Genomic DNA, 14,783 nt, shown 5'->3' with positions numbered 1-14,783 from the left:
AAAAAAAACAAAACAAAACAAACAAACAAACAAAAAACAAACATCAGATCTCATGGAAACACACTCGCTATCATGAGAACTGCATGAGGGTAACCAGGTAACTGCCCCCACGATTAAATTACCTCCCACTGGATTCTTCTCACGACAGGTGGGGATTATAGGAAATAGAATTCAAGATGAGATTCGGGTGGGGACATAGTCAAACCATATCAATGGGTGAGAAAGAGGAATATTTATAGCAATTGAATCTGGACAGGTAAGCAGAAGACTAACCACACAGGTTCTTGTCCATAGTACAGACTCTTCCTGTTTTCAGAAATGGGGAAGAGCACATTAAAGAGGTGATCAAGAGAATGGCATGAAGTGAGTTAAAAATCACCATACTACTACTATGGAAACATTACTCTTTAAAGCCAGAATGGGCAAAAAAAGATGAGTTAGGGGCTTTCTAAGGTAGTTTAGGTGAAAAGTGATGGCGGCTTGAGTGAGGGTGATAGCTCTGGAAATGGTGAGCAGTGATCAAATCCCATCTACCTTGATAGGTAAGTCAACCAGGCTTGTTGATATATAGGTTGTAGTTTATCAGAATAAAGGGGAACTCATAATGGCTTGTAAGGTGGAGTCTAAGCCAATGGGTATGAGAATGCCATTTTTAAGAGAAGAGACACAGCGAGGGATAGATTTAAAGGCAAAGGGACATCAAAATTTCTATTTTGGACATGCTAATTCTTATGACTCAGACATCCAAGGGGAGATGCTTAATAGAAAATCGAATATGTGTATTTAGAACTTGAAGGCATTGGGGCTAGACAAGAAAATTTATGATATTTAAAAAATATTTCTATGGTGAATCTCAAAATATATGAGACAGAATAATGCAAAAAACCTAAATTTCCCATTTCTTAGTTTTAACAATTATCAACTGATTATTGATCTTGTTTCAACCATATCCCCACCACCACCTGCCGCCACTTTTTTCTCTTTCATATGATTTTGGAGCAAACCTCAGACATTGTATCATTTTATAAGTAATACATATGAATTTTAATGTGTATATGGCCAGTTTTTAAAACCATGGAACTGTTCAAAATTATCTAGGAAGAGAGCAAATAGACATGAGAAGTTGGAAGAGGTTTGAGTTTTGGTCCATCCCAAAATTTAGGCATCAGGAAGAGACTCCAGCAAAGACCAAAAACAGCTGCCACCAAAATAGAAAATTAAACTGAGGGAACCTGTTATCTTGGAAGCCAAGTGAAAATAGTATTTCTTTTGTGTCAAATGTTTCTGAGAAGTAGAATAAGAAAGGCACAAAGAATTTACTATTGAATTAAACAAGGTAGAAATCATTGTTTATCTGACAAGAGTGATTTCCCTAAAATGATAGAGATGAAATATTGAAATGAATGGGTTAAGGACAGAATGGCAAACAATGAAGTTTAGGCAGCAAATATAAATAACCCTTTAGAGATGATTCGTTCAAAATAGGAGCAGAGAAATGGGGCAGGAGTGAGAGGGTCACTTGAACATCAGGTCAAGGAATAATGTAACTTATATGCTGATAAAAATCTGCTACAGAGGAGAAAGTTGATGATGTGCAGGAGAGAGAGTGGTCAAGTGCAAAGCGAAATCCATAAGTAGGTGAAAGGCAAAGGCCTTTAGTGCACCTGTGCAGGGGTTGTCTTTAGATAGAGCAGTGGCAGTTCATCAATTTTAGCAGGAGGAAAGGCAGCATATATTGATCCAAGTGCAGGCAGGTTGGTAGATTTGAAGGAAGAGAAGTGAGGGTTATTGCATGCAGAATTCTTCTATTTTTTTCAACTACATAAATATTGAGGTGATCATTTAATAATGAAGTTAGTTATATCTTACTGAATATTTCAGAAGAGAGGAAATGGTGTGAAAGAGTCCTCTTAAAAAGTGAATGCATGAATTTAGGAAATATAGTAGACTTGCTGTCAGTGTTGAGGTTCCACTTTAAAGGTGTGGTCAAAATTTTGACTAGGTTTAGTTATTCAGTTTGGTGGAGGTGTTTTTCCACCTACTTAAGCTGCTCACATACAGTAGTGGAATAAGAAGACAGTCAAATTTTACCAAGTAGGGTTTTAACATGTTGGAGAAAAACCAAGTTTGAGTTGATGATGTTTGCAAGGGATTGCTTATAGTGATTAATCATGGCATTTAAGATAGGTTAAACAATGAAATAAAAACAGGAGAAGAAGGAAGAGAGAAAATAAAGAATTGGTGATTAATGAATTGGCAGTTTCACTGGTGTCAAAGCATTAGAGCAGTTCTGAAGCCACAGTGAATGACTTTAAAGAGTAGGAAGTGAAAGCAGAGACAGGATTGATTAAAATCAAGATATTTGAGTTGATGATAACAATCCATATAGTGAACATCATGGCAATAGTTGGCTAAGACTAGGAAAAAGATCACTGGAAATAAAAATAACAAATTGATTGTCCAAAGTGTTGAATTGTCTACCTATGGTGAACAATTAAGAACAATAACTGAAGTGCATTCAAAGACAGGCAGCAGGTTCTTGTTTTGTTTTGTTTTGAGACAAGGTCTTGCTCTGTCACCAAGGTTGGAGTGCAGTGGCATCATCATGGCTCACTACAGCCTCGACCTTCCTGGCTCAAGCAATCTTCCCATCTCAGCCTCCCAAGGAGCTGGGACTATAGGAATGTGCCACCACACCAGCTATTTTTGGTATTTTTTGTAGCGATCAGGTTTTGTCCTCTGGTCTCAAATTCATAGGCTCAAGCAATCCACCCACCTTAGCTTCCCAAAGTGTTGGGATTACAGGCATGAACAACTGTGCCCAGCCATTGAGCAGGTTCTAAATATATTTTAAGGAAATAAATGATGACCAGATGGCCAGTAGGTAGTCCAAACAAGAAGTAGTTGCAAATTGTGTGAAATGATGGCCAGCTTCAAAGACCCTTGAGTTACTGAGGGTAGAGGAAGGAGAAATGATCTGGTATGGTAGCAAAGAACATGACTAAGCCCTCCTTTCCTTGAGGTACTATTTTCGGGAGAAGGATAGGATATTGGAGAAAAAAATACCGTCCATTTAGATGACTACAGGTGTATCTTTGATCTCAAAAAATATTTAGGTTTCAGTTAGGCAAGTATGAGAAGAACATGATGAAGGCTGTTGTGAGAGAGCTAAAGAGAGGCAAAAGTTTAGGTCAGATTCGGGTTGTATAGAGCTTGGTAAGTCTGAGTCCACCCATTGACAGCTGAATACTTCTGTCGATGACTGCAGTAGGCAGGGATGAGAGCTTGATAGGTGAAATCCTGTTGAATGTTGTGGTCACCCTGTTGTTAAGGATAGTTAGCTAATCATTGCCTCCTTCCTCCCTAGCATCAATCTCCTAGGTGGTTTGTAGTGCTAAAGCCCTGGTTTCCTAGCAAGGGGAATGTGGTTTTACCATAATCACCAGGGGTTCACTCAATTTCAAAAGCAAAGATCTGTCAACTTGTTTTATAAACTACAGCAGACAGTGTCTTGCCAAGGGGAGGAGGAGTTTTAGCAGGAGTAGATGGTCAATAAATGCTCTCTTTCTTTTTTTCTTTCTTCCCTATTACAAAGAAATATTCTCAGGAAATGGAGGTATGATATAAAGTTCACAGAGTCTGAATTAATTAAGTCTTGTTAGAACAACATAATTTAAGGAAGCCTTTCTCAAATTTTACACTGTGAAAGAATCATCTTGGAAACCTAATAGAAATGCAAATTTCTGGGATTCAATCACAAAAGAGCTATAGATCTGAGATGGGTAAGGGGCACCCTATGTTCTCTTTTGCCTAGGACAATATAGTTTATGCTCATTAGTCTGGCATCATTATTTATAGCAATCTCTTTCTCTCTCAAAAATATCCTGATTTGAACAATAAAGTATATGGTAACCTTAGAAATAGGATTTGCGAATCTGCATTTAAATAAGCACCCCAGGTGACTTCAATGCAAATAGCCTAAGTTCCATGCTCTGAAAAACTCCACTTGAAGGGATGATACTATTCGTTTTTCCAGTCGTGGTCATTATACCTTTTCTGATCTTGTCAAGTATGGTCCACTGAGCCCAGGTCCCCGTGTTTAAAAATAGCTGCAGGAGTCCAATGGGCATTATGAAAAAGGGACGTTGATTTATTCAGAAATGACTGAATCTTACTCTGAAATGACAACTATATGTAATTTATTATCCCAGCTTATGCATATACAGAAACACATGTATAAACAAAGACACACAGAAGCTAATCCTGTGGAATAGTGTGTACTCTGTCCTAGGCATTCTTCTAAAAGCACTTCACATCCATCAGCTCATGTAAACCCTAAAACCACACTTTGAGTGTCCAGTAATAGTATTTCTACTTTAAAGTGTGGCACAGAGAAGTCAAACAATTTGTTCAATATCACACAGCTAATACGTGGTAGAGCTTGGATTCCAGCTCAGGCAAGCCAGCTCTCAGCCTACACTCTGTTTTTTTGTTTGTTTGTTTGTTTGTTTTTGTTTTCGTTTTCATTTTTGTTTTTTGAGACAGAGTTTCGCTCTTGTTGCCTAGGCTGGAGTGCAAAGACGCGATGTTGGCTCACTGAAACCTCCGCTTGCTGTAATCAAGCGATTCTCCTGTCTCAGCTTCCTGAGTAGCTGGGATAACAGGCATGTGCCACCATGCCCCAGCTACTTTTGTAGTTTTAGTAGAGATGGGGTTTCACCGTGTTGGTCAAGCTGGTTTCGAACTCCTGACCTCAGGTAATCTGCCCACCTTGGCCTCCAAAGTGCTGGGATTACAGGCATGAGCCACCACGCCTGGCCTTCAGCTTACACTCTTACCCACTAGTAAGAGTTGTATCCCACACTCTTATTCTGGGGATTTATGAGTCTTCATTTCCTTCTCACTAAAATCCTGGTGATAATCCTTACCAGATTACCCACTTGTCATCACTTTGTATTATCTTATTTCTACTAACCTTCAGTGTGTCCCACTGACTTCTTGTTCGTGTTTTATTATGAGTGACATCAGAATCTTTATTATTTGTAGATGGCCTTGTCTTTTCAATCACAAAATTCTACCAAAATTATAGGCTTTCTTCACTCCCAAATGTGGCAAGAGAACTTATTCATTGAGCATTTACCATCAGCTGTTTTGTTGCATTTTACATGATTTTCTCCTTCAATCTTCATAACAATTCCGAGAGGTATTTTTATCTTGTTTTTTAAAATAAAGAAAATAGAGTTTAAAGAGCATAAGTCAGAAATTAGTGGGACCAATGTGTGGACTGGGCTGCTACCTGGAGAGCTAGAGTGTACACCCTGCTTTAACACCAGCAATAACTATTTTTCTGTTTGTTTGCCTCTAATGCTCCCTCTTCAACTTGCGTTGATAATAGCATAAGGAATGTTCCAAGTCCATTCTCTTTGGTGAAGAGAGCCATTCATTTGATAAAGTCTAAGATGAAAGCAATAACATAAAAGATATACTTTCAGCAATATATGAGGTGTTGCTATTTAACCGTTTTACACTCAATTGTAAGTCCTCCTCCTCAATCTAAAAATGACTTATTTGGCCAGGTGCAGTGGCTCACGCCTATAATCCCAGAACTTTGGAATGCCAAAGTGAGAGGATTACTTAAGCCCAGGAGTTCAAGATCAGCCTGGGCAAGAAAGCAAGACCCTGTCTCTACAAAAAGTGTAAATATTAGCTGGGCATGGTGCCATGCACCTGTAGTTCCAGTTACTTGGGAGGGTATGGTGGGAGGATGACTTGAGCCCAGGAGTTCAAGGCTCCAGTGAGCTATGATCACACCACTGCACTGAAGCTGAGGCAACAGAGAAAGCCATACTCTGTTTCTAAAATGAATAAACTAATTTAAGTGAAAAATAAATAAAAATGACTTATTTTATAACATTTACTCATCTATACATAGGTCTACCCGTCAGTAAAAGAACATTATTACAATGACCAGATGACTGATAATTAATTAAAATAATCATGAAAATACCCTCCTCTGCCTTGGTGGATATGTGTTAGGGGGACTAGGGCCATCGACTGCACTAAACATCATCCTTTACATATAGCTGCTGCTCATCGATCTGGTCATAAAATATAGATTTGAAAAAGGATCAGTTCTTCCACACTTTCAAATAAGAAACCTCAATACTAAGGTGTTATAAGAAACTTTGCCACAGTCAAGACATATAGGATACCAAGGGGGGACGGGGGAAAGGAAGAAAAAAGCTGAACAAAAATGACCACCACAGCCAAGGACACAAAACAAGTCCCCTGAAAGTGATTGCCTCTGACATGGCCTGAGTCTCTTTCAGATTTTTAACAAGGCTGAGTAACTGGGTATAAATCCTCAAAGCAATGTGACAACCTGAACTATCCTGTGTCTATAAAATCTCTACCTTTTTTTCAATCCCTAAGTCCATACGGAGTCATATTTTCCTCATTGGGAAGCTCAGGTTCAAGACAGCGGTGGTTTCTACTCTCAAAAGGAAGTCAGAGATTAAATAGATATAATATTCTTGCTGTTTATCAAAAAATGGAAAGGGCACTGAGTTTTACTGTTGGAAGAGACCACAAAGTCCCTGCAGAGAATATATAGCTTGGCTTCGTTTCATCAGACATTTCTCCCAACATTGCTAGTGCTTTCCTACTCGAAGGGGAAGCTTTTGGAACTTCCTGAGAGTTTGAGGTTCAAATGATGTTTCCTAATTATAAGACGTGAAGGGCTGCGTCAATGCATCTAGTTTACAGTCACTTTATTGCTGTGGAAAATCCATTTGGTAGATGGACAGATAGATGATAGAAATATACACATACGTGTGTGTATATGTTTTAATGTACATAGAGCTGCAATAACTATCAGTATGTATCGAGTAAAATTAGATAACCATAACATGTAAAATTTAATTCAAATTTGTACTCTGTATGTTTATGTGCAGGAAAATGATCAGTCATTATAGGGCTTAAACCAGAAATTACATCTTCCTCTTGGACAACCTGGGAGTAGTTTCCTCAGTTTTAGTACATGGAAAAAAAAATGCATTTACTGAGCCTCACATTTCTTAACCAACATCTAGTCACTTTTTTGGCATCTTAAAAGTGGAGAGATATATATTCTAGATAGTTACAAGAGGATGTGTACTTTTAAACTCTGTCTCATTTCAGTTGAAGCATGTTAAAATTCTTCCTTACCTGTTTTTATTTTCATGGACACAAACTGTCTTGTTCCCTGCACATATACCAGGATTTTAAGATAAGCTGACTACAAGTCTTCATTTAACATTCAGTGCACATTTGATGTCTCAATAAAGTTTTGTTGATTGAAGCAAGAGTAGGGGTTTATGGAGTTTAGTGCCATCGTATTATATGCCCAATGATGATTTCAAAACCCTACGGAGATTTTTCTCAGGTTTTGACTGCACTTACCACTTATTTAAATCTGGCACAAGGGAGAAAATAATCACTTCATGACAATTCGTGTCACAGTTCTATTTTAAGCACCAGGATGCAATCTAAAGTGATCATCCTTTTATTGTTGTTTTCAGGATAAGACTGGGGCTGCTTCCCATTAATCTGCCTATAAAATTTGCAACAATAAATATGCTCAGAGTTAGAGTCCCAGCTTCACCGTTTACTAACTGTGTGACCTTCAACATGTTCTAAGCCATTATGCCTTGGGTTTCCTATTTTAAAAGGAGGGATGACAATAATACGTTAATGTATAGAGATAAAATAAGGATTAAGTGATATGAAGCCTTTGAAAAAGTTTAGCACAGTCTCTGGCACCCCTGCTCTTTAATAAACTTCCCATAACAGACGTAGAACAGAATTTTACTGCCTAAGGATCCCACTCTTCCATTTAATCCAACTCATTCCTCTCAGAGATCGGGAAATGAAGGCCTAAACAGATGAAGTGGCTTATGCAGATGGTTAGATGCTGAGCCGTGACAAGCTCTGGACTGGAGCTCTGGTTTCCCTGTTCTCAATATTTGCCAAGCACAAGTTTGTCCATTAAACAAAGGTGGTAACATCCAATATATTGTTTTTCCTGAATTCCATGAACCAGGTGAACAAAGTTGGTGAATTAGGAGTGCCTTGGTAGCTATGTGATTTAAGGGGGAAAAAAAAAAACAAAAAACAAACAACAACAAAAAAAACATGAGGCTGGGCACGATGGCTCACACCTATAATCCCAGCACTTTGGGAGACTGAAGTGGGTGGATCACTTGAGATCAGGAATTCGAAACCAGCCTGGCCAACATGGTGAAACCCCATCTCTACCAATAATACAAAAAATGGCCGGGTGTGGTGGCAGACACTTGTAATCCCAGCTATTTGGGAGACTGAGGCACGAGAATCTTTTGAACATGAGAGGTGGAGGTTGCAGTGAGCCAAGATCACACCACTGCACTCTAGCTTGTGGACAGAGTGAAACTGTGTCTCAGACAAACAAACAAGCAAGCAAGCAAACAAGCAAATATGGGTTCTGAGTAATCACCAAGTAGTTAGATAAGCTTCAGCTCTTCCTCTTGAATTCCCATCAGGACAGCTGGCTCCATTCTAGGCCCTGAAACATCAATCCCTGCCATTTTTTGCTCCTCAACTTTATGAGCTTCAGATAGCAATACTTCATTCCTCAAGCAATTGTTGAACACCTCCTAAACACCAGATACAACACTAGGTTGAGCCACCCACAAGTTTCTAAAAAACCAAGTTCCTTCTTTTCCCCCTTCTGGTTCCCAGTTACATCTTCTTAGCCCCATAGGTCTCTGAAAACCAACATATTACTCTCTTAGAGTCTTGCCAGACAAATTATTTTAAAACCCTCTTCTTTGGTCTGGGAACATACCCTTCTCCTTGTGACTGCCTAATCAGCATATTTTGGAGGAAAACTAGTTCTCAATTATCTTATCCAGTAAAAATGCTAAATGGGCTCTTGGCAGCTGGAGATAGAGTAAGGTAAAAAGAGGGAGAAATCACTACTAAATAATAATTCAGTGTCTTGCTCCAGTTTGCATAAGACCTCGGCTGTTTTCTGTCCTGCTTCCCAGAAATCACTGAGGCAAAACATCTAAGGACTGTGCTGCAGACTAATTGGATCGAGCCTGAGTAGGGACCATGACCCAGGGAGAAAGTTGATGTCACTTTTAGTCAGAGGGCAGGAAAGTACATTCTAGAGACATGCTATTATGTACTGCTGAGATTAAAAGAAACTTAGGTTCTAAAAATTCATGAAGAATTATTTGGTGGTTGTGAAAGGATGTGAGGCAAGGTAGAAATCCCAGTAGACTCAGAATACTGCATTACCATTTCAACGTCACTCCCTATTTTGTGACATTAGGCCAAGCATTGAACTCTCAGAGTTCAACGTCTTCACCTGTAATATGAGATTTACATCACCAATCTGTTGTGATGATTCAGCAAGATAATATTTGGAAGTTTTTTTACATAGGAGGCACCCAATAAGGATGTTTGAAATTCGCTGGAATATTAGTTGATGTGATGAGTTCTGGCTAAGGGCTACTAAAGAATTTTCAAAATCATAAATGTGCTTTTCCCAAACTCTAGTCTGTGGAATATGGCCATGTCTTTAGTTGACAATGAGTTTTGCATAAGAAGGATACATTTAATAGTCAAATAAGCTTGATGAGATTCCACAGGAGAGTCATAAAATGAATATTAGTATACTAAAGTCACCAAAAATTATATCATTTAAAAGTTATTTATCCAAGTGCTTAGTGAACTTTACTTTTTACCATAGAATACATTTTCACAGAATATTTAAGAAGTTCTTTCACAACATATTTTGGAAAATGTGGGACATTTTCCAATGAATTGGATTTCCAAGAATCTGGGACAGGTAAGAAATCTTAGAAATTATCTAGTTCAGTCAGGTGCAGTGGCTCACAACTGTAATCCCAGCACTTTGGGAGGCTGAGAAGGGCAGGTCATTAGAGGCTAATAGTTCAAGATCAGCCTGGCCAACATGGCAAAACCCCTTCTCTACTAAAAATACAGAAAATAGCTGGGTGTGGTGGCACATGCTTGTAATCCCAGATACTCAGGAGGCTGAGGCATGAGAATTGCTCGAACCCACAAGGGAGAGGTTGCAGTGAGCTGATATTGTCACAGTGCCCTCCAGCTTGGGCAACAGATCGATCGAAACCCTGTCAGAAAAAAAAAAAAAAAGGAATGTAAGAAAGAAGAAAACAAAAGAAATTATCTAGTTCAAACCCTGCTTCCTTTTACTTTATAGATAAGGATGTTGGGTTCATAGGGATTAAGGAGTTTATCCAAGATCACACCACTAATTAATGGCAGACCCAAGACCGTAACACAGGTTGATGCTCTTTCCATTGTACTACTTGCTGTGGGTCTAGACTAGTGCTCCCTTGCACATAATAAATGACTTCTCAGGGGTCTTTGGAGCAGCTTTCCATATCCTTGTTCCTATACACACAACTTCTACCTTTCCATGGTAAGAGCCTCGACATTTAAACCCAATGATTCATTTTTCTTTTTTACTATATCAGTGAGCATGTGCAGCATCAAGAGGATGCACATGCTGAGTTGAGAAATACCTAGTTCTAAACACCAGATCATTCAACTATATTCCACTTATTTCAACTCCCCTGGATGAGTGTATTGAGTTCCTATTCTATAGTAGCACAGTAAGAGTTCCAAAACTGAGAAGGACCCTGTCCTTCATGGCTTTTAACTAAAGAACCATGTTCAGAGACTTTGGTAGTTTTACGAGATCTTTAGTGATCTGTAGCAATCCTGTTAAGTTTAGAAATGCACATTTATTGTATATACATGGACAAAGATTAAAAAAAAAAATTTTTTTTTTAAGAGACAAGGTCTCACACTGTTACCCAGACTGGAGTACAGTATTATAATCATAGCTCACTGTAACCTCAGACTCTTAGGCTCAAGTGATCCTCCCACCTCAGCCTCCTGAATAGGTAGGACTACAAGTGTGCACCGCCATGACCAACTAATTGTTTTCATTTTTCGTAGAGACAGGGTGTTGCTATGTTGCCCATGCTGATCTCCAGCTCCTGGTCTCAAGTGATCCTCCTGCCTTAGCCTCCCAAAGTGCTGGGATTACAGGCATGAGTCACTGTGCTTAGCCACAAGGTAATCCTTGAATTTATATGTTTCCCAAGCATTGCTTTTAAAGTAAATCAATAATAATCCCACTCATATATATATTATTGTTAAAATTCACTTGTAATAATTCCAAAATTCCTTTAAAGGTTATATTCCATAGGTTGGAACCGCTGTACTTCTTCTGTTCTATAGCAAATTTAGGTCTATTTTGATCATCCTACTTGAATGAAAATATTGAAACCCCCAGTACACCAAAAAACAAAAGAAGTCTCTGTACCTACACTCCCTTCCCAAATACACACACACACACACACACACACACACACACACACACAAAGAGTGAAATGTTCCCTAAACATGCATAGGCAATGTAGGCAAGCCTGAGGAGTCAGTCACAACCCCAACATCTTTTCCCCCTACCCTTTTTTCTCCGCTAAGAATCCTACTTTATTTTATAATCTGAGTGGTTTTAGTGTCCCCTTGGACATTCCCATGATCAAAATCTGCTGTCACAAAATGTCTTGCTAAATCAATTTGTACTAAGGTATAAAGGACAGATAAAGTTTAATTTGCATCTGAATAGAGATCACTCTGTTTTACTAAAAGAATTAGGCTCTGACCTGAAATTTTAGGCATCAGCAAATAGATGATAGGAGGGGCCTATTCAAGGAAATTGAGCCTTCCAAGTACCCGTGAAATCACACTAAATGTTCGTTCACTTTTTCACCCCCCTCAGAAACAGTAAAACAGCAATCTGGCAGTTACAGGCATGGGTTCTGGAACCAGACTGCCTGAGTTTAAATTTAGTCTCAGACATCTTCTTTATATACGTGACTTTGGGCATGATTGTTTTCTAGCTTCCTTGTGACTCAGTTACCCCAGCTGAGGAGTCTAAAGAAAAGGGGATAAAGATAAAGCATCTGGCCAGGCGCAGTGGCTCACACCTGTAATCCCAGCACTTTGGGAGGCGGAGGCGGAGGCGGGCGGATCACAAGATCAGGAAATCGAGACCATCCTGGCTAACACGGTGAAACCTCGTCTCTACTAAAAAAAAAAAAAAAAAAAAAGAAAAAAGAAAGAAAGAAAAATACGAAAAAATAGCCAGGCATGGCGGTGGGCGCCTGTAATTCCATCTATTCTCGGGAGGCTGAGGCAGGAGAATGGCGTGAACCAGGGAGGCGGAACTTGCAGTGAGCCGAGATCGCACCACTGCACTCCAGCCTGGGCGACGGGGTGAGACTCTGTCTCAAAAAAAAAACAGAAAAAAAAAGGATAAAGCATCTACATCATAGAGTTGTAGATTATGAAAACCAATTATTTGATGCATGTGGAAAGCTTAGAAAATACCACTTACCTGGTTAGTGCTCTGGATATGTTTGATATATAGAGTAAATACTAGTATGGCTGACCCTGAATCTTTGTGGTCTTTCTGTCAAAAACAAGCCTGAAATCTCTGAAGATGTCTTAGTAATTCTTGAGGACTACACTGTGCAGTTGGATCACTGATTAGGGTGGATTAGGCAGAGAGTTTACAATGATATTCTTTAAAGTATAATGAATATAAGGGATACTTGATAGGGAAAGGCAAAGGGACAGGAGGAAATTTTCCTTAAATAAGAATTAGACCAGGCCGGGCGCGGTGGCTCAAGCCTGTAATCCCAGCACTTTGGGAGGCCGAGACGGGCGGATCACGAGGTCAGGAGATCGAGACCCTCCTGGCTAACACGGTGAAACCCCGTCTCTACTAAAAATACAAAAAATTAGCCGGGCGAGGTGGTGGGCGCCTGTGGTCCCAGCCACTCAGGAGGCTGAGGCAGGAGAATGGCGTGAACCCAGGAGACGGAGGTTGCGGTGAGCTGAGATCCGGCCACTGCACTCCAGCCTGGGCAACAGAGCAAGACTCCGTCTCAAAAAAAAAAAAAAAAAAAAAAAAAAAAAAAAAAAAAGAATTAGACCATTTTCTGAAATCACAGTTTTTCATGACCATCAATAAGTATTGTATAATAGTCTAATGGATGTGAATATTTTATGCTCTAAATACACAGTTTCTACCTTTCTGCCTTCTCATCTTCGTATGTTCCCCCTTTGTTTTCCTCTGTTATTTATTTGACAAATATTATTTAGACAACAGGAGGAAGAGAACATTGGCTGGAAATGGGTGCAGATAAAGAGCTCAGTTAGGGACACTTGGGTTTGAGTTGCCCATGTGACTATGTCTAGCTGGTGATTGAATTCAGGGCTCTGAACTCAAGAGGGGAATCAGTGCTCAAGATAGAAAAGACATTCCCCTGCGCGTAAATGGAAGTTAAAGATAGGTTGCCCCACTAGAAAGCATGCAGATTAAAGGGAAGTTCAAAGAAAAACCCTAGATAAGTGCTCACTGCCAGTTTTAAAGTGGAGATAGAAGAGGAACCAGTGAAGAAAAGTGAGGCAAGATAAAGGGTGGGACAAGAACCCAGTGTGTTTGTTTCATGGAAAGCAAAGGAACATTGTATTTCTAAAAGAAGTTTGAGTGATGAAAGCAATTTCTCATAAAACAAGGAGTAAACTGTCCAGGGGATATGTAATGAGGTCATCTTAATGATCTTTACCAAAGCAGTTTCAGGGAAGTGATGGGAATGAAAGTCAGATTTCAGTGAGCTAAGGAGTGAATTAGAGGTGAGGAAGTAGAGAGTATGAGCTGTGCTGAGAAAGAAAAAAGCAAATAACTTGACAGGCTCAGTAACATGGCTAATATGACCTAATATACCATTTGTTGCCTAGACCATTGTGTTTACTCTTAAAAGCCTACCTCTTTTCAGTCCTAGGGCTGAAATGCTCTCAGTTGATTCCCCTACCCTCCCAAATCTTCATTCATAATCAACTTCCACTGAATGATTTAAAGAAAGACAAGGAATATAGAATAATCACCTGATACATAGAAGCTAAACTTAGTTTTGAAGAGGGATGTCCAGGCAAAGATAGCTTACAAAGAGTCAAGTTGCAGTGTTAAGAGTGAGATGAGGGTAGCAGGTATGTACCTAGATGTAATCAAAACAGAAGTGACAGTTGAAGTGATAAGAAAAAGCAAGTAACTGAGAAAATACACTGTAAAGGGAAAATATACATCTCATTGTTAAAGCCTCCAAGTTCAGTGGAGATAAGAAGGAAGAAGAGTCAATGACCGAGATGAGGCAGAAAGAATCAGAGAAGTAGGAGGAGATCCAGAAGAGTCAGCACAGCAGAAGCCCAGAGAGGAGGGATTCAAACATGGGAGGGATGAAGGACAAGCCAAGAATAGCAGCCAGGTCAAGGAGAAATGGATAAGAAAATTAATTTGTCTGAAGGTCCGTTTGATCTCTCTCTTATATCTGTGCTTATGTAATAATATATACAAATATAAAATTATTTATATGTACACATATACACAAACACATGTACTTATTTGTGTGTGTGTGTGTATATATATTTATGTATATGTATGCGTATAATTTATTGAGATATAATTCACATACCATGCAATTCACAATTGGTGCACAATTCGGTGATTTTGAGTATATTGACAGTTGTGTAACCATCACCAATCTATTTGCCTGTGTGATAAGATAATTGATGAAATGATTGCTGTAAACCTTGGGAAAAGCAGTTTCCGGGTAATAACTGGGAGTGGGGCAGTT

This window comes from Piliocolobus tephrosceles, chromosome 2, assembly GCF_002776525.5.
Source record: "Piliocolobus tephrosceles isolate RC106 chromosome 2, ASM277652v3, whole genome shotgun sequence".
Taxonomy (NCBI): Eukaryota; Metazoa; Chordata; class Mammalia; order Primates; family Cercopithecidae; genus Piliocolobus; species Piliocolobus tephrosceles.
This window is presented reverse-complemented; position numbering follows the sequence as displayed.